This window comes from Chiloscyllium plagiosum, chromosome 11, assembly GCF_004010195.1.
Source record: "Chiloscyllium plagiosum isolate BGI_BamShark_2017 chromosome 11, ASM401019v2, whole genome shotgun sequence".
In the NCBI taxonomy this organism is placed as follows: domain Eukaryota; kingdom Metazoa; phylum Chordata; class Chondrichthyes; order Orectolobiformes; family Hemiscylliidae; genus Chiloscyllium; species Chiloscyllium plagiosum.
This window is the reverse complement of record NC_057720.1, coordinates 29,165,732-29,186,357: the sequence shown is the minus strand read 5'-3', so window position 1 is coordinate 29,186,357 and position 20,626 is coordinate 29,165,732. Positions and strand designations below refer to the sequence as shown.

Sequence of the window (20,626 nt, the reverse complement as noted above, 5' to 3'; positions counted from 1 at the left end):
ACAGCACAGCAGGTCAGGCAGCATCTAGGGAACAGAAGATTCGACGTTTCGGGCACATGCCCTTCTTCAGGAATGAGCAGAGAGCCCCTCCTCCAAGTCCCTCCTCCCTACCTTTTATCTTCTCCTGCTGAACACTCTCTGCTCATTCCTGAAGAAGGGCATGTGCCCGAAACGTCGAATCTTCTGTTCCCTAGATGCTGCCTGACCTGCTGTGCTGTTCCAGCAATAAAGTTTCAACGATGTGTTCATGACCATTGCAATATCCTGTGCTTTCAGTCATTCCTTGATGTCACATGCACTGAATCGAATTGCCTATTGGCTGACGTTCATGATTCTGGGAATCTCATGGGGGAGACCGAGCTGGATCACCACTTGGCACTTCTGGCTGAAGGTGTTGCCGATGCTTCAGCCTCATCTTTTGAATCTGATGGGTTGGGATCCTCCAGTCAGTGAGGTTGGAGGTGATTGACCTCCCCCAAATAATTATTTAATTGTCCACCACCAGTCACAACTGAATGTGGAACAACTGTGTAGGATTACTTATCCCTGCCTGTTGAGAGTTGATTACCCACTGTTGAGCAACCCTGTGTCGTGACATTAGTAAATTAACTCCTTGTATTGAGTATGTTTGTTATTCCATGGTAGCCCCTCCTACACTTCTCATTTGAAGAGATTTGATAATGCCAACACAGTCAGTTCTTCTGTAATGCAATGGTTACATTCGTCATAGAGATGTACAGCACAGACTCTGACCCTTCACTCCAACCTGTCCATGCTGACCAGATATCCTAACCTAATCTAATGCCATTTGCCAACACTTGGCCCATTATCTGCTCAACTCTATCTATTCATGTACGCATCCAGATGCCTTTTAAGTGTTGTAATTGTATGAGCCTCCACCAATTCCTCTGGCAGCTCATTCCATGCGCGCACCACCCACTACATGAAAATGTTGCCCCTTTGGTTTCTTTTAAATCTTTCCCCTTTCACCCTAAACATATGCCCTCTAGTTCTGGACCCCACCCCACGGGAAAGACCTTGTCTGTTTATCCTATCCATGCCCCTCATGATATTATAAACCTCAAGCTTCTAATGCTCCAGGGAAAACAGCCCCAGCCTATTGAGCCTCTCCCTGTTGCTCAAATCATCCAAACCCGGCTATATATAGAGCATTACAGGCCCTTCGGCCCTCGATGTTGCACCAACCTGTCATACCAATCTGAACCCATCTAACCTACTCTATTCAATGTATGTCCATATGCTTGTCCAATGACAACTTAAATGTACTTAAAGTTTGCGAATCTATTACCGAAATGCAAAGAAGCCCCAGTGAGATTTGAACTCATCACCTCTGGTTTACGAGGCCAGTGCTCAACCCGCTGAGCTAGGTGGCCGGGCCAACAGCCAGCGTGTCAAGCTTTTCTGAACCCTTTCAAGTTTCATAACATCCTTCTGATAGGAAGGAGACCAGAATTGCACACAATATTTCAAAAATGGCCTCATGAATGTCATGTACAGTCGCAACACGACCTCCCAACTCCTACACTTGATGCTCCAACCACTAAAGGAAAGCATTCCAAATGCTGCCTTCACTATCCTATCTACGTGCAACTCCATTTTCAAGGAACTATGAACCTGCACTCCATTCTTGTGCAACTCCACACTATTTAAAAGCTGTGCATCAGGAACAGCACTGAAAGTGTTTGTGCCAATCACGCTGTACCAACACACATTTTAAAACTTGACACTGTAGAAAGTGTCCTCAATTCTTCGATCGTGTTCCACTGAATTAGCGTTGATGAAACATGTGTTACAACAGTACAACCTGTAATTGGTTCCTGAGGGAAGATTGGTTTTAGAAAAAGTCAATTGAGATTTTGGGCAAAAAAGAAGAAACAATTTCAGGAAATGGTGGTGAGGAATTGATAAGAGTTTGATGCACCAGCAATGTACATACATGATGTATGTATTCATATCGAATTCTCTCCACAGTTTCAAGATCAAATCATCAAAATCTGAAACAAACAAAGAAAGCATTGCAGAAGCTCAACAGGTCTAGCAGCATCTGTGGAGAGAGAAACACCATTAACATTGAGTCTAATGTGGCTCGTCTTCAAAACTGACCAATTTGACAGCCCTGTGAAGTTGACAAGGGACTTGGTGTTCTACAATGTCACTCATATCTGAAGGGAGCTGTGGCGTTGGCAAAGGTTTCACTCAAAAACCCGTGGGATCTGTCTTGACAACATCTCCTCTCTGCGGTATTGTGTGGGTTGTTTATTCATGTGATTTCTCTGTTACTTGTGTTTGCCCCAAGTTAATTTTGAGATGGTAGAACATGTCGTACGTCAATCTTTCATTTTGTGTGTTTCTCGAGGAAGTTTTATGTGTAGTAAGTTAATTAAACTTTAATTAAACACACAGACTTCAGTAATCTCAAACTTCTTTCTAAGAGACTAATATACTAGCAGGGAGATTTGCTAGAGCTGCTCGGGATGGTTTAAACTAGCAATTTCAGGGTGGGGGGGAAACCATGGAAATAGATTAGATTAGATTCCCTACAGCGTGGAAACACGCACTTCGGTCCAACCAGTCCACACCGACCCTCCAAAGAGTAACCCACCCAGATCCATTTCCCTATGACTAATTTTCCTAACACTGTGAGACAATTTAGCATTGCCAAGTCACCTGACCTGCACATCTTTGGACCGTGGGAGGAAACTGGAGCACTCGGAGGAAACCCACGCAGACACAGGGAGAATGTGCAAACTCCACACGGTCAGTCGCCCGAGGCGGGAATTGAACCTGGGTCTCTGGCGCTGTGAGGTGTGTGCGTGAGTGCGTGAGTGCGTGGCCAGAGGAAGTGGTGGAGGCTAGTACAATTGCAACATTTAAAAGGCATCTGAATGAGTATATGAATAGGAAGGACTTGGAGGGATATGGGCCGGGTGCTGACAGGTGGGACTAGATTGGGTTGGGATATCTGGTCGGCATGGACAAGTTGGACTGAAGGGTCTGTTTCTGTGCTGTACATATCTATGGTTCAATGAAAGCAGCTGTACTTGCTCTGCAGTAAAAAGCATCTCAAACCTGAACATTACAAGGTTTTTTTCCCTTCATCTGTAAGCTGTGATTTTTAATTCATAAGTTAGAGACCCTTATAAGTGTGAACCAGTCACCCTATGCCTCCTGCAATCAAGTGAAAGTATTTGCAAAAGGAAGATTAAGGAGCAGTGTTCACATTAGCAGAAGGGCCACGTCAGCCATGGACAAGGACAAGGGCAAGAATCACTAAACTGCCTTCACAGTCTTTCCCTCCACCAGAATACCCATTTATTTTTGTGCTTGTCTGTCTGTAGAAGAAGTCCTATGCATCGATTAAAGGTTTTGGCTAGTGGAGTTATAAGTCAATGGTTAATAACTTTATCTGGAGCTAGAAATTATTTCTTGCAATAAACAGTCAATCATTCTCATTCAGTACAGACACCTAGTTTGTGCTACCAACCTGGGTCTAAAAGACAGGAAGAAGAAAAAAAGAGGAATTTTGTGCACTTTTATAAAATCTTAACTTTAGTGATGACTCTGAGCAGGGCTCAGTGTTCAGATGGTCACCCCAGTGTGGCAAAACACTATGCCTCAGTTTTCTAGGTTTTCCAGTCCAGGGAAAATATGATTAGATTACTTACAGTGTGGAAACAGGCCCTTCGGCCCAACAAGTCCACACCGACCCATTCCCCTACATTTACCCCTTCACCTAACACTACGGACAATTTAGCATGGCCAATTCACCTAACCTTCACATTTTTGGACTCTGGGAGAAAACCGGAGCACCCAGAGGAAATCTTAGAGTCCTACATGTTTCAACGAGAACACTCATTCTTCTAACCTTCTGGGAGTATCGGCCCAACTTACTTTGTGCCTGAACAACCTTCCCACGCCAGGAGCTAATATAGCAAATCTTTGCTGTACCACTTTCAATGCAAATAACTCCTTCCTTAAATAAGGAGATGAAAACTGTTCATATTACTCTGTGCAAAGCTAACATGAAGTTTGCATCCAGCCAATTAGGCAGGGGCAAACGTTGAAGCAAAATTGTCAAAATTGGAGGATTTCATTGGACATAAAAGGTTATTTCAATCTAATTTGCACTGTTACCATTCTGCCAATACAATCTTAACACACTTCAAACTAACATACTGTAACCAAAAATTTCTGTTCATGGTTTGATTTATTAGAAACTAATCTGACCTTCTTTAAATGGAGACTCTAGAATCAAGTTACTTTGGGATCTTTCAGAAGAGAACATGACCTTGATGCAGCTACACTGGAAACAGTAGGGCTACTTCAGATGGCCCTGGAAGGCAATACATTACTTTTGTGGCATTTTGAATGCTCTGGTTTCAAGGATTCCCAAGGGTTTAGACTACATTCTAACCCTGTTATTCCCAATTAGGCTGCTTTGTGCCACATTGACTAGCATCACTAGAGAAAAGTTAAAAAGGCTTTCCCCAAAAGGTGTTAACATTAACTCTATATTTTAACAAAATATTATTCTTCTGCGCACAACGTTTTCCATTATAAGTTAAGCTTTTGAACACAAGATAATCCTCCTCGATTTGGCTTCTGCTTTAAAATGAATGCAGAATAAAAACCAGAATATCTCCAAACTACCCGAAATAGATTTAATTACAACTGGTTTGTTTTGTATGCTTTAACGTTAAAATCAAAGTTATTCTGAGAATTATTGTAATTGACATACATATTTCAACTGGAACTGAGTCTGTGAAAGTTGGTTAACATAATGGGTGATTGACTGAGGGAAGTTACAGTAAAATTTGTTTTCAAACTATGTCAAGTAACAACATTTAATTAACTATTTAATATGAAATAATTTGATACCTATTAGGATACGAAGCCAAAAAGAAATAAAGATGAACATGAGCCCATTAGTCCAAAACCTTTACTTACACAAGGGTATGCCAGAAATTCAATGACACTGTGCTTATTTTGAGCATTAAATCACAGCCCAGGAACAATGTTCCCTCACTCTGACATTCCACATTGGCATATTGCCACACCAACAATTGGCATGCTGATGCGAAATGCAGCATTGATTTCCAGTTCCAGAACTCACTGCTACGCATGGACCTTGGAGGACCATATGGAAGATAAAGAAATTACAGGGACCACTGCTTAGAACTCCGATGCGTTCGACTGGAAGCACACACTAACTCAGAAGGAAAAGCCAGTAAAGCTTGCTAATGGAACATACCGGTCCATATAACCCATCTTGTAACCTTCAAAATGAAGAACCAGTATGTTCATTTCTAAGTATTGCTTTGTTTAAAAAAAAAGTGTAGCTTTCCCCCACTGGAAAAGCTCTATATCTGAACATGCATTGCATTCATAATAAAGTAAATGAAGTAATTGCATGCATTAAAGTAAATAAGTACTTTTTTTGCTTTTACAGAGACCTAGCTGCAGGAGGACAAGGTTGGGTCCTGGTTCGGGCAGCATGGTGACTAGCACTGCTGCTTCATAGTGCCAGCGATCTGGGTTCAACTCCGCCCTCGGGTGACTGTCTGTGTGGTGTTTGCATGTTCTCCCTGTGTCTGTATTGGTTTCCTCTGGTTTTCTCCCACAGTCCAAAGATGCACAGGTTAGATGGATTGGCCACGCTAAACTGCCTAAAGTGTCCAGGGATGTGCAGGTTAGGTGGGTTAGCCATGGGAAATGCAGGGTGATTGAGTGGCGGGGGATGCTTTCAGAGGTTTGGTGTGGACTTGATGGGCCAAATGGTCTGCTTCCACACTGTAGGGGTTCTATGAATAGTGAGGAGTACATGATATTTAAAAAGGATAGGAAATTAAATAAAAAAGGTAGAGGTGTAACATTGTTAATCAAAGATGGAATTGGTTCAATAGTTATAGGTGAGTTTGGTTCAGGAAATCAGAATGTAGAAACAGTTTGGGTGCAGATGAGGAATAGGAGAGCAAGGAAGTCACAAGTGAGAATGATCGTCAGGCTCCCTAACAGTAACCACAGTTTAGGCACTGGAAGAGATATTGAATGTTTGTGATAAAAAGCTGGTAAAAAACTAACAGGAATCACATCTCTAACAACCACAATTTATGCGAAGTATAAAGTATCGAGTGTTTGTGATAAAGGACCAGCAATAAATGATTTTCATTTACATAAACTGGAAGGATTAGATTGGCAATAGTAGCCTGGATGAGAACTTCATAGTACACTTTCTACATAGTTTCTTCGAACAATGTGTTCTGGAGCAAACCAGAGAGAAGGATAAATTGAACTTATTATAGTATAATTTCTCTCAACAGTGTGCCATATCAGACCTTGTCAAATGCCATACTTAAATTCATGTTGACAACATCTACTGCACTACTTTCACCAACCTTTCATGCTACTTAGTTTTAGAAAAAAATCAATTAATTCAATAAGACATAACCTTTCTGTAATAAATCTATGCTGACTATCCCCAAATAATCTGTCTCTCTTCCAGTTACAGTTATCTCATCTCTCAATAATTGATTCCATTAATTTGCCCACAGCCCAAGGTCAGACTTACCAGGTCTATAATTATTTAACCTATCCCTCGCACAATTATTAAATATTGGAACAATAATTGTCGACTTCTAATCCCCATGTATAATCTAGATTTTATAACTTTTAGCACCAAATATTCCAATATCCCTTTATTTATTGTTGCTAACAAAATATACACTTTGTTGAAGGATTTTATCTTGCATTCACCAGAACATTTAGCAAAGTGAAAGGGAAAACAACATGTATTCTGTATGAGAGAAGATTGATTGGTTGTCTGGACGCCAAGGCTATACAGAAGCATCAGTTTTTTTCCAGCAAAACTCATATTCTGTACTACTAAATGATGAAACAGGAAATACCTTAAGTTTTTCTATTTAATTAGCTATTGGTTTCCCAATATTTCTAGTATTTCTTCTGTATCTCCTACAGTGAAGCCAGGCACATAATATACAATTGACCTCTCTGCCATTTCCTTATTTCCCATCAGACTTCCACTGTCGCTGCTTCCATGGAATCTACATTTATTTAGCTACTCACTTCCATTTTACATACCCTCCTATCCTATTTTGTCCCTTATTGTAAACTTTTTGGTCAACTTTAGTTGGTATCCAATTTTTTTTCCCAATCACTATGCTTCTTGGCAATATTGTAAGTTCCTTAGTTTAATATATTATTTGCCTTAACGATTTTAGTTACAGACAAATGTGACTCTCTTCCTGTGAAGATTTCATTTCTCAATGGAATATAGATTTATTATAGAGATGTACAGCGCGAAAACAGTCCTTTCGGTCCAACTCATCCATGCTGACCAGATATCCCAACCCGATCTAGTCCCACCAGCCCATATTCCTCCAAACCCTTCCTGTTCACATACCCATCCAGATGCCTTTTAAATGTTCTTATTGTAGCAGCCTCTATCACTTCCTCTGGCAGCTTATTCCATACACGCACCAGCCTCTGTGTGAAAACATTGCCCCTTAGGTCCAGTTTAATTTTTTCCCCTCTCACCCTAAACCTATGCCATCTAATTCTGGACTCCCTCCACCCCAGGGAAAAGACCTTGCCTATTTATACTATCCATGCTGCTCATGATTTTATAAACCTCTATAAAGATCACCCCTCAGCCTCTGACACTCCAGGAAAAACAACCACAGCCTTTTCAGCCTCATCCTATAATTCAAATCCTCCAAATCAGGCAACATCCTTGTAAATCTTTTCTGAAAGCTTTCAAGTTTCACAACATCCTTCCAATAGGAAGGAGACCAGAATTGCATGCATTATTCCAAAAGCGGCCTAACCAGTGTCCTGTACAACCGGAAAATGTCCTCCCAACTCCCGTACTCAATGCTCTGACCAATAAAGGAAAGCATACCAAACACCATCTTCTCTATCCTATCTACCTGCGATTCCACTTTCAGAGAACTATGAACCTGCACTCCAAGGTGTCTTTGTTCAGCAATATTCCCCAGGGCCTTCCCATTAAGTGTATAAGTCTTGCTCTAATTTGCTTTTCCAAAATGCATTTGTTGAGAATTATGAAACATTTATTGTAAAATGTTCACCACTCCTCATCTATTGTCATAGATGATGTGGAGGTGCTGGCGTTGGACAAGGTCAGAAGTCACATGAATGCAGATTGTAGCCTAACAGGTGTATTTGGAATCACAACCCTTCATCAGATTCAGTCAGACACTGCTCCAAACGTTTGTGATTTCAAATAAACCTGTCTGGCTGTCATCTGGTGTTGTGTAACTTGTGACTATTGTCATACAGTTTAATCTCCTAAACTACATTACCTAATTTACCAAGTTTCTATGTATTTGACTTGACTTTAAGTTCTAATTATGAAAATGAATTTGTTTATTAAACTCTCAAGTTCAATGTGAAATTCTGTAATCACTCTTTCCAGAGAATGCCTTAGTTTCAGATTATTCTGTCTCATAAAAACAAAACAAGATCTAAAATAAATGCTTTACTTGTTGGTTCCAAAATAGTTTCCTTGAACTTTACTTCCAAATTAGTGTTTGCTAATTTTGTTTATTAAATTTGTATGAAAACTTAGGTTTCCAGTGATTATTGCATTATTTTAGGGGTGGCACGGTGGCTTAGTGGTTAGCATTGCTGTCTCACAGCGCCATGGACCCAGGTTCAATTCCAGCCTCAGGCTGTGTGGAGTTTGCACATTCTCCCCGTGTGTTTCCTCCCACAATCCAAAGATGTGCAGGTTAGGTGAACTGGCCATGCTAAGTTGCCCATAGTGTTCAAGGATGTATAGGTAAGGGGCATTAATCAGGGGTAGGTATAAAGGTAGGGGAATGGGTCTTGGTGGGTTACTCTTCGGAGGGTCGATGGGCCAAAAGGCCTGCTTCCACACTGTAGGGATTCTACATATCTTTGATACAAGCTGCTCTTAGATTGACAGTATACTAATCAATCAGGATAGCTATTGTTAGGGAGCTAATATTTTGCCTTTCTGAGATTTATTACTTCTTAAGTGACTATACTGATTGCACTTGGTGTTCTGCTGAGCCAAGATTGTTCCACCTTAATGTCTTTATGTCATCCGTCAGTTAACCCTCCTCCATTTACTTCAAGGGGTTTGGAGTATAAAAGGTGAGACTACACCCGGAGTAATGTCAGCAGTTTTGGTCCTCTTATTTAAGATATTATTTAATAGGAGGCAGTTCAAGTAGGTTCATGAGGATGATTCCTGGTACAAAGGGATTTACTTATAAGCAAAGAATAGACAGATTAGGACTCCACTCATCGGAATTTAAAATAATGAGAGGTGATCTCACCAAACCATAAAGAATTCGTAAGCGGCTTGACAGAGTAAGTGCTGAGATGACATTTTCCCCCCATGGGAGAGTCTAGGACCAGAGGGCATAGTCTCAGAATTAAGGGTATCAACTAAAACTGAGATGAGGAAGAATTTCCCCTGAGTATTGATAGTCTTTGGAACTCCAAGTCGCACATAGCTGTGCTGGGAGGTGGACAGCATCCATGTGTATATTTATGGGTGAGATTCTTGATCAATAGGGGAACCAAGGATTAAAGGGAAAGTGCAGGAAAGTAAATGTGAGGAGTGTGGGATCAGATATGATCACATTGAATGGCGGAGCAGGATCAATAAGTCGAACAGCCTACTCTTCTTCCTATTTCTTGTGGAATTATAGTTTTTTTCCATTTTGACTGCCTTTTCAAAACATCAAGTACCCTCAAATATGTAGTTTCTAACCTTAGCCACTATGCAGCCACATAACAGCTGTCAAACTCATTAATTTGCACTATATGTGCCATTCATTTGTCACAAATATTTTATGCATTCAGATAAGACACTCACCATTTTTACCTTTATATCACTTTTCTATAATTTGGCCTTATTCACTGATGCACTATTACTATTAAACTTTTTGTCTCTTATATTCTGAACATCTCAACCCAAATTGATGAAATGCTGCTTACCTTTTTATCTGAATTTCTAAGATACTCAATGGAAAGCTCACAATTAACTTATTAGTTTAAAGCTGTAATGGTATAATTTCCCAAGTCATGGTCCTAGCCCAGATTTGGTGAAATGTGTCCCAACATAACAGTTCCCTCTTTTCCCAGTAACGGTGCCGGTGGCTTGTGCCCACTGAAATCAAAATCTGTCTCCACAACCATTCTTTGAGCCACATATTCAATGTTTTGCCTGTTTAACATACACCAATATTCCACAGATTATCATCTTCTGAGGTTCAGGTTATTCATTTTAATCTTATCTGTTCAAACTTCCCCCACAGAAGTAAACACAGATTATGCTGGAAATAATCAGCAATTCTGGCAGCATTGGTAAAGAAAGAAATAGAGTTAACATTTCGGGTCTATGACCTTTCATCAGAACATAGGTGTTCTCAGTATTTGTTTTATATTTCCAATTTCCAGTATTTTGCTTGTGTACAGTACTATCCCAGAAGTATCTCATCCCTTATTCTTTAAATGTCATTGGTTCCTACCTGGACCGTAACACCTAGATTTTCACTTTCCCGCTTCAGGTTCTGCTCCAGCCATAAAAAGGTGTCATCAACCCCTGCACTGAGCAGACAGCATAACATTTGAAAATCTTGTTCATGTCTACAGAGGGTACTAAAACGTCCTCGGTCTAAACGGTCCATAATAGGCATGATATTTATTGTTCAACTCCTACTTAAATTACCTCCTGTACACCAGTGCCATGACCCGTTTGTTCACTAGCTGCAGATTTTGCCCTCATCCACACAGGCCAGACGAATCTCATGTTGGATAATGGCCAGGTTTAATTCCTCCAGCACTTTAGCTGGAATCACACACGCATACATCCCGCTCACTAGATCTTCACTATTTCCTAACCTAAGGGGCATGATTGTCGCCTGGATCAAAGTTCCCAACTGACTGTTCCCCTCTCTGGTATCCTGCAATGTGTTCACCTTGGACTCCACATCAATAACTCTGTCTATAAATTATTAAAGGTATAGATGTTGTATACAGTATACAAGTCATTTATTATATATGGTTACAATTGTAGGGGACAGGCTGAAGACCTGTATTTACCCATTGGTCAGTGCATGTCATTCCATTCTCACTGATCCCCATTAGCTCTCCAGTCACAAACACCTTGACTACAAAATGCTCATTCAATCTAACCTCTGTGTCACAGTTTACATTTACCCTTTGTCGACCTCTAGTTGAGTTTTCATGGCTTTCCCTTCACTCTGCTATTGGCACCAAATTTGTCATGGCTCTAGACTATGGAGCTCCTTCTTATGGTACTTCAGTGAAGTGATTGGCATGAAGACTGAATGGATCTCATTGAGTATGTGATCCCTGATTGCCCCAGGTTACCAGCCTCAATCGGGGAGCCTTGACTGACAGATAAAAAGATGAGTGTCAGAGTTCTGCTTCCTCAGAGAAAGCTGGATCAGTGTTAAGCACTCGCCACATGTAAATAAAGGGTGACTTGGTGATTGGTTACTGGCCTCATGCAGTTATTTCACCCACCTTCCTGCAACTGCCCTAATTTTAAAGGTCTCTTCAAAATTGAACACGTCTGTCAAATCTAGCTGTTCTTGCTAATTCCTACTTAGCGTCTGACAAAGCATGTGATTACTTAAAGTATTTTGAATTTAGATTTTGTATGCAAGGAGAAGGAGGAAGCAAGATACATCACGTTGAAAAAAACTTACGCATTCTGGCAGTTTTCACTTTCCTTTTTACTCCTCATTGGCATCGCCTGGCCAACCAGACACAAGTTTTGACATTTTTATGCTCTTTTGTAAAATAATAGCACGGTGGAATTCGTATGGAAGGTCATGGATCTTGATCTGTATCCTATCTATTCAGTTTCCTCCAGCGTATAGTGTCTGTTTGGTGTCCTTGGGCAAAAATCCAATTGTAATAATTTGTGAAATCCTAGAGATAGAACTGTGCTTTTTTAAAGAAAAAATAAAAGTAGCATTCTCGGCTTGTTAACATTTTAAGCAAGTTGTCGTTCTCCCTCCCTTTCTTTTCTTATTGCGAAAAGAAGTTGTTAATTCACTGTGTGTCTAAACGGACTGAAACAGCTGTCTTTCTGCTTAGCCTGCGTTCCAGATAAATGGACAGTTGATTCCCTGCAGCTGGTATTCACAAAGCTGGCACGTTTAGATCATTTATTATGAAAACAGTAAGTTTTTCACTTTAAGAAGTTTTTTTTTAAAATCAGATATAGAATAGAACTTTAGTACGAAAAACTTGAAACTTTCATCACTTACCCAACAATGTGTTTCTCTCTCTCTCTCGTCTGCAGGATCTTCACAGTTGTTACAGGAAGCTGGAACGGGGGGGGGGGGGGAGGAGATGATATTGTTATAGGCTCAATTTAACACAACCGCAGTTTGGTGTTTTCCTCTCTGCATACTCAATCTAACACTTTTCACTAGAGTGCTGGGACAGGGGAGGGTTACATCAGAGCTGCTTACTCTCCTGTTTTCCTGTTGATGATGTCACATCCTGAGACAAATTTACCCCCTTCCCCACATAAATGTATTGTGTTTTTAAAAATGTTGAAGGAAATAGTTCCTTGGTATGTTTGGCTCGATTGAAAGGAGCAAATTATCAAAGATGTAAAAGGGTAGTGTGGTTTCAGCACCACTTCAGCCCAAACATTTTGCTGTCGAACTGCTAAATGTCATTTTTAAGCCTTCTTCATTTTCGTCCACTGTCGAACATCAGACCAGGCATGTCGGGGTGAAAGAAGACAAGGAGCCACGCCCTTAGCATTCTGCCTCTCGCAAGTTTTATAAAATACTCAGCATTTTGAAATCTCATATAACAGTCAGATTCATCTGATAACAGTTATGAGAAAGTGGTAGTAGTTAATTTATGTGAATACAGTCCTCGCACAATGCTTTCACTGAAACACTGAGCAGCTGTAATATACATCGATGCTTTAAAAAAGTGACATTTGCAATATTTGTGCGTCAGAGGCAAAAATACAACCCTTACACACAAAAAAACTAAAGTTTGCATACACTTAGAATGTGTAATTTACCTTTCTGTTGTCATAACGCTGCTACAATTTTTATGTCTTTTTCTCTTAGAAAGCCTCAGGAGAATTGTCTAGTCTGGAAAGCATGTTTCCACCATTTAATCAAAATGTATTGTGAAAATCTTGACAATGTTTTCTCTTATTCTTCAAAATAAGGGATAAACTAAGTTTTAAAACTCAAAAACAGGTATAAATATTTCACAATAATGATTAAATGTTTATGTTGGATTCCATTCTATATCTATTTACATATTTCTCTTCAACTTAACATTTATCACAGGCCTAACTTTGAATCACTATTATTGTGCAGAAATCTCCCACACTTTTTTTATTACATTTCTATGGAATGTAACACTGGCACGGCTAGCATTTAATCCTGATCCTTAGTTACAGGTAATTGCTAGTGAGTTACCATTTACAGGTGTAGACCATGTAAAGTAGGTAACATCCACAGTATCGTTGGAAGGAAGATACAAGATTTTGATCCAGCAACAGTGAAGGGACAGTGATATAGTTCCAATTCAGGTTGATGAGTGACTTGGAGAGAAACTTACAGGTGGTGGTGTTCCCATGTACCTTCTGCCCTTGTCCTTCTAGGTTGTCAAGGCTACAGGTTTGGAAGGTTGGAAGAGTATCCACACGTTCCTGCAATGCATCATGTAGATTGTAAACATTTCTGCCACTGGGCATTGGTGGTAGAGAGAATGAGTGTTTGCTGTAGTGGAGTGGGTGCTGATCAACAAGTAGGTTACTTTGCAGTGGATTGTTGAGTTTCGTAAATGTTGTTGGAACTGCACTCATCCAAGCAAGCAAAGATCACAGTTCTGACCTGTGCCTTACAGATGGTGGACAGATATTTGGGAAACAATTGGTGAGTTAGCTGTCACAGATGTCCTAGTATCTGACATGCTCTTGTCACCTCAGTAACTATATGGTTAATCCAGATCGCTTTCTGGACAATCATAACCCCAGGATATTGATGAAGGGGAATTCACTGATGATAATGCTATTGAATGTCAGAGGAAGATGGCTAGATGCTCTCCTATTAGAGATGGTCATTGCCTGCTATTTGTAAGGTAATACCTTCCAACTATTAACTGAAGTTTGAAGGTTGTCTATTTCTTGCTGCATTTGGACCATGTCTGCTTCAGTATCTGAGAAGTCGCGAAGGGAGCTTAACATTTTGCTGATGGTTGCACATTTTCTCACCATGTGGCTGACGGTGTGTGCACCTAACCTGATGACTTGTGCATGATGATAAGTAATGGCACGCCAGTCACATCGTTGATTCCTGTGTAGAAGCCATTCTACCCACAAGCCACAGAGACCCATGCAGCCAGGAAGCAACTTAGAGAGAATGGTGTTCCCCACTTCAGACGTTATGATGGAGGGAATGTAATTGATGAAATAGCTGAAGGTTGGTTAGGGAATTACCCCAAGAAAATCCTGCAGTGATGTCCTGGGCCTGAGATGATTGGTTGCCAATAGTCAACTAGACTCAAAATGCTAGTTTGCTCTCTCTCTCTCTATGGATGCTGTCTGACCTGTTATGAACGTCAGCATTTTTTTGTTTTCACCACATACATATTTCTTTGTGCCAGCTTTGACTCCAACCAGCAGTGAACTACACCCTGATTCCTGTTGAAACTGACTTTGCTTGGGTTCTGTGACGTCATAGTCAAATGCTATTTTGATGTTGAGGTCAGTCACTCTCACCTCATCTCTAGAGTTTAACTCCTCTGTCCAGGTTTGGACTAAAGCTGGAATAAGGTAAGGAGCTGAGTGGCTTTGGTAGAATTCAAACCAAATGTCAGTTTTGTCTTTGGAAAGAGGGGACTAAGGAAATGAAAGAAAAATGAAAAAAGAAGACTGAGAAAGAAAAAGAAATGGAATTTAAACAGCTTTGCCTCCAAAGAATTACAGTTTTTAAAATCTTACATTTTAAAATAACTTGTCTGATTGATTTGAATTGGCAAGAGAAAATCTTAGGGTAAGGGAAGAAAGAAGAGATAGTTGCTCAGAGGATGATTCTGATTCCAGTGAGGGATTTGATTTACCTAAAAGTCTGTGCTTGCTGTCTAATTATACGGTGGATGGAGTTGAAAGATATATCACCTCATTTGGAAAGATGGCTGTGAAGTTGAAGTCGTCAAGAAATGTTTGCACCTTGATGTTACAGACAGTCATGAATAACTACAGCTACACTAGTTTGTCAGAAGACTAATCTGCAGACCATGAAATTTTTAAGTGGGAAATGTACTATGTTTTTGAGGTAGTCCCTGAAGTTTATCCTATTAAAATTCAGGGCTTGCAGAAAGAATCAGAAGTTTGTAGAATGTGCAACAGTATAAGAAATGTTGTGTGATCAGTAGTTTTGACCACTGAAGCTAAAGAAAAAAAGAGAACATGAGGGAAATGATAACTGTGGAAGAATTTGAGGTGTACAAGATAATGAGAGGCATAGATAGAGTTGATAGCCAGAGACTTTTTCCTAGGGCAGAAATTGTTAAAACGAGGAGTCATAGTTTTAAGCTGTTTGGCGGAAAGTTTAGAAGGAATGTCAGAGGCAGGTTCTTTATGCAGAGAGTTGTGAGAGCATGGAATGCGTTGCCAGCAGCAGTTGTGGAAGCGAGGTCACTGGGGACATTTAAGAGACTACTGGACATGCATATGGTCACAGAAATTTGAGGGTTCGTACATTAGGTTTACCATACATGAGGATCAATGTTCGGCACAACATCGTGGGCTGAAGGGCCTGTTCTGTGCTGTACTGTTCTATGTTCTATGTTCTGATTCTGAAATAGGATTCCACTAATCCTTATGATTTACTTAGATGAGCATTAAATACCAAAGATCAGAGATGTTGCAGTTCTGGAAAATCCATGATATCTCCCACAGATACTTACATGTGGGAAAATGGCCATGTAAAAATCAACAAGCTGTGAGTTCAAGGCTACAGTTTAAACACAGACCCCAATATTAATCTGAAGAAGGGTCACTGGACGCAAAACGTAGATAATGGTTTCTCTTCACAGATGCTGCCGGACTTGCTGAATTTCTCCATCAATTTTTATTTTTGGTTCAGGTTTCCAGAATCCACATTTCTTTGTTCCATCCCAATATTTAGAGTCATAGCATGGAACAGCATGGAAATAGATAGTTCAGTCCAACTCGCCCATGCTAACCAAATAATCTGCATTAATCTAGTCCCACCTGCTAGCATTTGGCCCAAATCCCTCTAAACCCATCCTTTTAACTGTTGTCATTGTACCAGCCTCCACCACTTCCTCAGGCAGTTCATTCCATACATGCACTACCTTCTACATGAAAAGGTTACCCCTTAGGTCCCTTTTAAATCTTTCCTTTCTCACCTTAAACCTATGATTTCTAGTTTTGGGCTGCCCTACCCTGGGGAAAAGACCTTGACTATTCACCCTATCTATGCATCTCATGATTTTATAAATGTCTATAAGATCACCCCTCAGCCTCCACCATTCCAAATAAAATAACCCCAGCATATTCAGCCTCTCGCTGTAGCTCAAACCCTCCAACCATGGCAACAAGCTTGTAAATCTTTTCTAAATCCTTTCAGGTTTCACAACATCTTTCATATAGCAGGGATACCAGAATTGAACACAATATACCAGAAATGACCTGACCAATTAGATTATCATCCATGAACATTATACTTAAAAATCTATCATTACAGATTGCTGTCAAGATTGTTTAATGATTAGGGCTAATGAATTCATCTGATAATATTTGTGATTAGGGATGCCACTACTCTGTCCACAGGATTCAGTTGTTTTGTACTAGTACATGTACATGAAGTGTGTCAATTCCTTAAATTAATTAAAGAAAAAAATATAAACATAATCTCTGAAACTAAACTCCTGGTCTACGTAACAAGTTTCCAAGGGAAACATGAGGGCTGGCCAAAAAGAATTTGAAAAGTAGTCAACAAACAATGAAAACTGGAGGTGATTGAAAAAAAGTCAAAGCTTGGAAGCTTGTTGTTGGAGACAGGATATTAGCAATGTTAGCTATCTGTGGGGAAATCATTAAAAGTAAGATTCACTGGACCTTATCAAATCAAAAGTAAACAAGTGTACTTACAGTGGTAAAAGAAATAAGGAATGAAATAAATATATCACAATGATTTGAGATTGAATCCGAAATTGAAAATTCAAAAATTTACACTTAGTATTCAAATTGGATAATACACAAGTGCTTGAAAAGTTTGATGTAAAAGTATGATTTCTCTCAGAAACTATCAGAATGATTCAGAAAAGTTTAGAGTTTTAAATTGATTTCTATAAATAGGCCAGAAAAACTATATTTTGCTTTAAATAGTGTAAATGTAGGAGATGTGTTCCCAATATACAACATCCTTAAAGACTCAATCCAGAGAAATTAGCTCAAGTGAGGGAAACAATCAACTTTGGTATGGTCAAATTATATTATTGAACTGAGTCTTGGTAACTGGAGCTCCCTTAGTATGTGGATTTGAACCTAGTTCAAAAACAGATGGTCTATAATAATTGTGTATAAATTTTTATTATGTCAACATGGTAACAAAGGTGGATTCATATCGAATTCTATGATTGGAGGGCTACATTAATCACTAAAACTCTGCATTCACTACTACACTGGATTTAGCAGCACCAATTTATGCTAAGCAATAATGCAATGCATTGGTGTAGTGTTATCACAGAATGACAAGATGGGGATTGAACAGTTAGTCAGCTTTTTCTCTCTCAAGCTAAATTTACATCAAAAGAAATATTCAGCAGTGGAGACAGAGACTTTGAGTTGAGCATGCTTCGACCACACTTTGAAGTCTACAGATCGAGCAACTCTGCAGAAACTGTTGTTTATACAGATTATAATCCTCCCCTTTTTTGAAAGGTTTCATTTCAATAATTTGCAACTATCTCATTTAAAATTAATTGTGCAACCATACAAATTGAAAATCATTCACACTGATAGAAAAGATGATGTTGTAGTGATGTCAGATTCTTTATCAAGACCTACAAACGAGGAATAAGACTAGGCCACCCAGCCTTTCACGCCTGCTCCAGCAATCAATAAGACCATGGCTGATCTGATCGTTAACCTCAACTTTACATTCTTGCTTATCCTCGAAAATCTTTCATCCCCTTAGTAATCAAGAATCTAACTATTTCTGCCTTAAAAGCATCTAAAGATTTGTATTCACTGGCTTTTGAGGAAGGGAATTCCAAAGACTACAACCCTTAAAAAGAAAAGATTACACCTCCTCCCACCCTGCCCCCTATAAAAACACCATCCCAATATATTCCCAATTCCTTCGCCTCCTTTTTCAAAGACCATAATTTTCCCTCAGACATGGTTGACGATGCTCTCCACCACATCTCCTCCACTTCCCGCTCCTCCGCCCTTGAACCCCGCCCCTCCAATCGCCACCAGGACAGAACCCCACTGGTCCTCACCTACCACCCCACCAACCTCCAGATACATCGTATCATCCTCCATCATTTTCGCCACCTCCAAACAGACCCCAACACCAAGGATATATTTCCCTCCCCTCCCCTATCAGCATTCTGGAAAGACCACTCCCTCTGCGACTCCCTTGTCAGGTCCACACTCCCCACCAACCCAACCTCCACTCCCGGCACCTTCCCCTGCGACCGCAAGAAATGCAAAACTTACGCCCACACCTCCCCCCTCATTTCCCTCCAAGGCCCCAAGGGATCCTCCCATATCTGTCATAAATTCTCCTGCACCTCCACACACATCCACTGCACCCGATGTGGCCTCCTATACATTGGGGAGACAGGCCGCCTACTTGCGGAACGTTTCAGAGAAATGATTTTTATGGAAAGTCCTTGTGCATTTAATGTGAACCCTACCATTAAGTGTCAAAGTAAAATGTATATAAGTACAATAAATATAATGAAAACATTGAAACATAAAAATGCCACTGAAAGGTATCTTTTTCAACAGGAAGGTATGATGCAAGTTCAAGATATGTTATTATTATTTGGCAATGGGTTCAAAGGTGAATAAAATCATGAATAGCTTTAAATTTATTTTTTTCTATTATGTTAAGAAGGGGAGACATAGTTTCATTTTGAGTTTGTGAGTGATGTTGGCTAACCTGAAATTTATTTAAGTGCATTTAAATAAGGCTTTTTAAAATGCTGATTTTGAATAATTCACTGCCTTAGAAATGTGTGGAAGGGAGAATCAAAAGATGTGAAATCACCAAGCAACATAGTGTCCTCTGACACATGGAGACAGAGACAGAAACAAATTGTTTTAGAAAAACAGGACAGTCAATCGGTGTGCATGTTTCTTTCAGAGAGAAAAACAGCAGTAGCATCAGCAGTGCAGTTTAGCAGTCTCAAAAACAATCAGGACAGAAGGAAGACTGGTTAGCAGGGTTAGATCTCATGGAATACAGGGAGAACTAGCCATTTGGATACAGAACTGGCTCAAAGGTAGAAGGAAGAGGGTGGTGGTGGAGGGTTGTTTTTCAGACTGGAGGCCTGTGACCAGTGGAGTGCCATAAAGATCGATGCTGGGCCCTCTACTTTTTGTCATTTACATAAATGATTTGGATGCGAGCATAAGAGGTACAGTTAGTAAGTTTGCAGATGACACCAAACTTGACACCAAAATAGTGGCTAGCGAAGAGGGTTACCTCAGATTACAACAGGATCTGGACCAGATGGGCCAATGAGCTGAGAAGTGGCAGATGGAGCTTAATTCAGATAAATGCGAGGTGCTGCATTTTGGGAAAGCAAATCTTAGCATCACTTATTCACTTAATGGTAAGGTCCTAGGGAGTGTTGCTGAACAAAGAGACCGTGGAGTGCAGGTTCATAGCTCCTTGAAAGTGGAGTCGCAGGTAGCTATGATAGTGAAGAAGGCATTTGGTATGCTTTCCTTTATTGGTCAGAGTATTGAGTACAGGAGTTGGGAGGTCATGTTGTGGCTGTACAGGACATTGGTTAGGCCACTATTGGAATATTGCATACAATTCTGGTCTCCTTCCTATCAGAAAGATGTTGTAAAACTTGAAAGGGTTCAGAAAAGATTGACAAGGATGTTCCAGGGTTGGAGTATCTGAGCTACAGGGAGAGGCTGAACAGGCTGGGGCTGTTTTCCCTGGAGCGTCAGAGGCTGAGGGGTGACCTTATAGAGGTTTACAAAATTATGAGGGACATGGATAGGATAAATAGACAAAGTCTTTTCCCTGGGGTCGGGGAGTCCAGAACTAGAGGGCATAGACAATAGACAATAGGTGCAGGAGTAATCTATTCTGCCCTTCAAGCCTGCACCACCATTCAATATGATCATGGCTGATCATCCTTAATCAGTATCCTGTTCCTGCCTTATCTCCATAACCCTTGATTCCACAATCCTTGAGAGCTCTATCCAACTCTTTCTTAAATGAATCCAGAGACTAGGCCTCCACTGCCCTCTGGGGCAGAGCATTCCACACAGCCACCACTCTCTGAGTGAAGA

At 40.3% G+C, this 20,626-nt stretch overlaps 1 protein-coding gene across 3 annotated transcripts in view; it reads right to left on the bottom strand.

Moving 5' to 3' along the window:
• Positions 1-12,594, bottom strand: part of LOC122554250 (MOB kinase activator 3B-like) — a 59,254-nt gene extending 46,660 nt beyond the window's left edge. For 2 of the 3 annotated variants that reach the window (XR_006312950.1, XM_043698980.1), the window contains exon 1: positions 12,339-12,594. The gene's annotated coding sequence lies outside the window, so the exon portion shown is untranslated. Of the gene's footprint in view, positions 1-11,771; positions 11,961-12,338 lie in introns of all 3 variants that reach the window. The other variant, XM_043698981.1, reaches the window with a different exon arrangement.
• Positions 12,595-20,626: the final 8,032 nt, after the last annotated feature.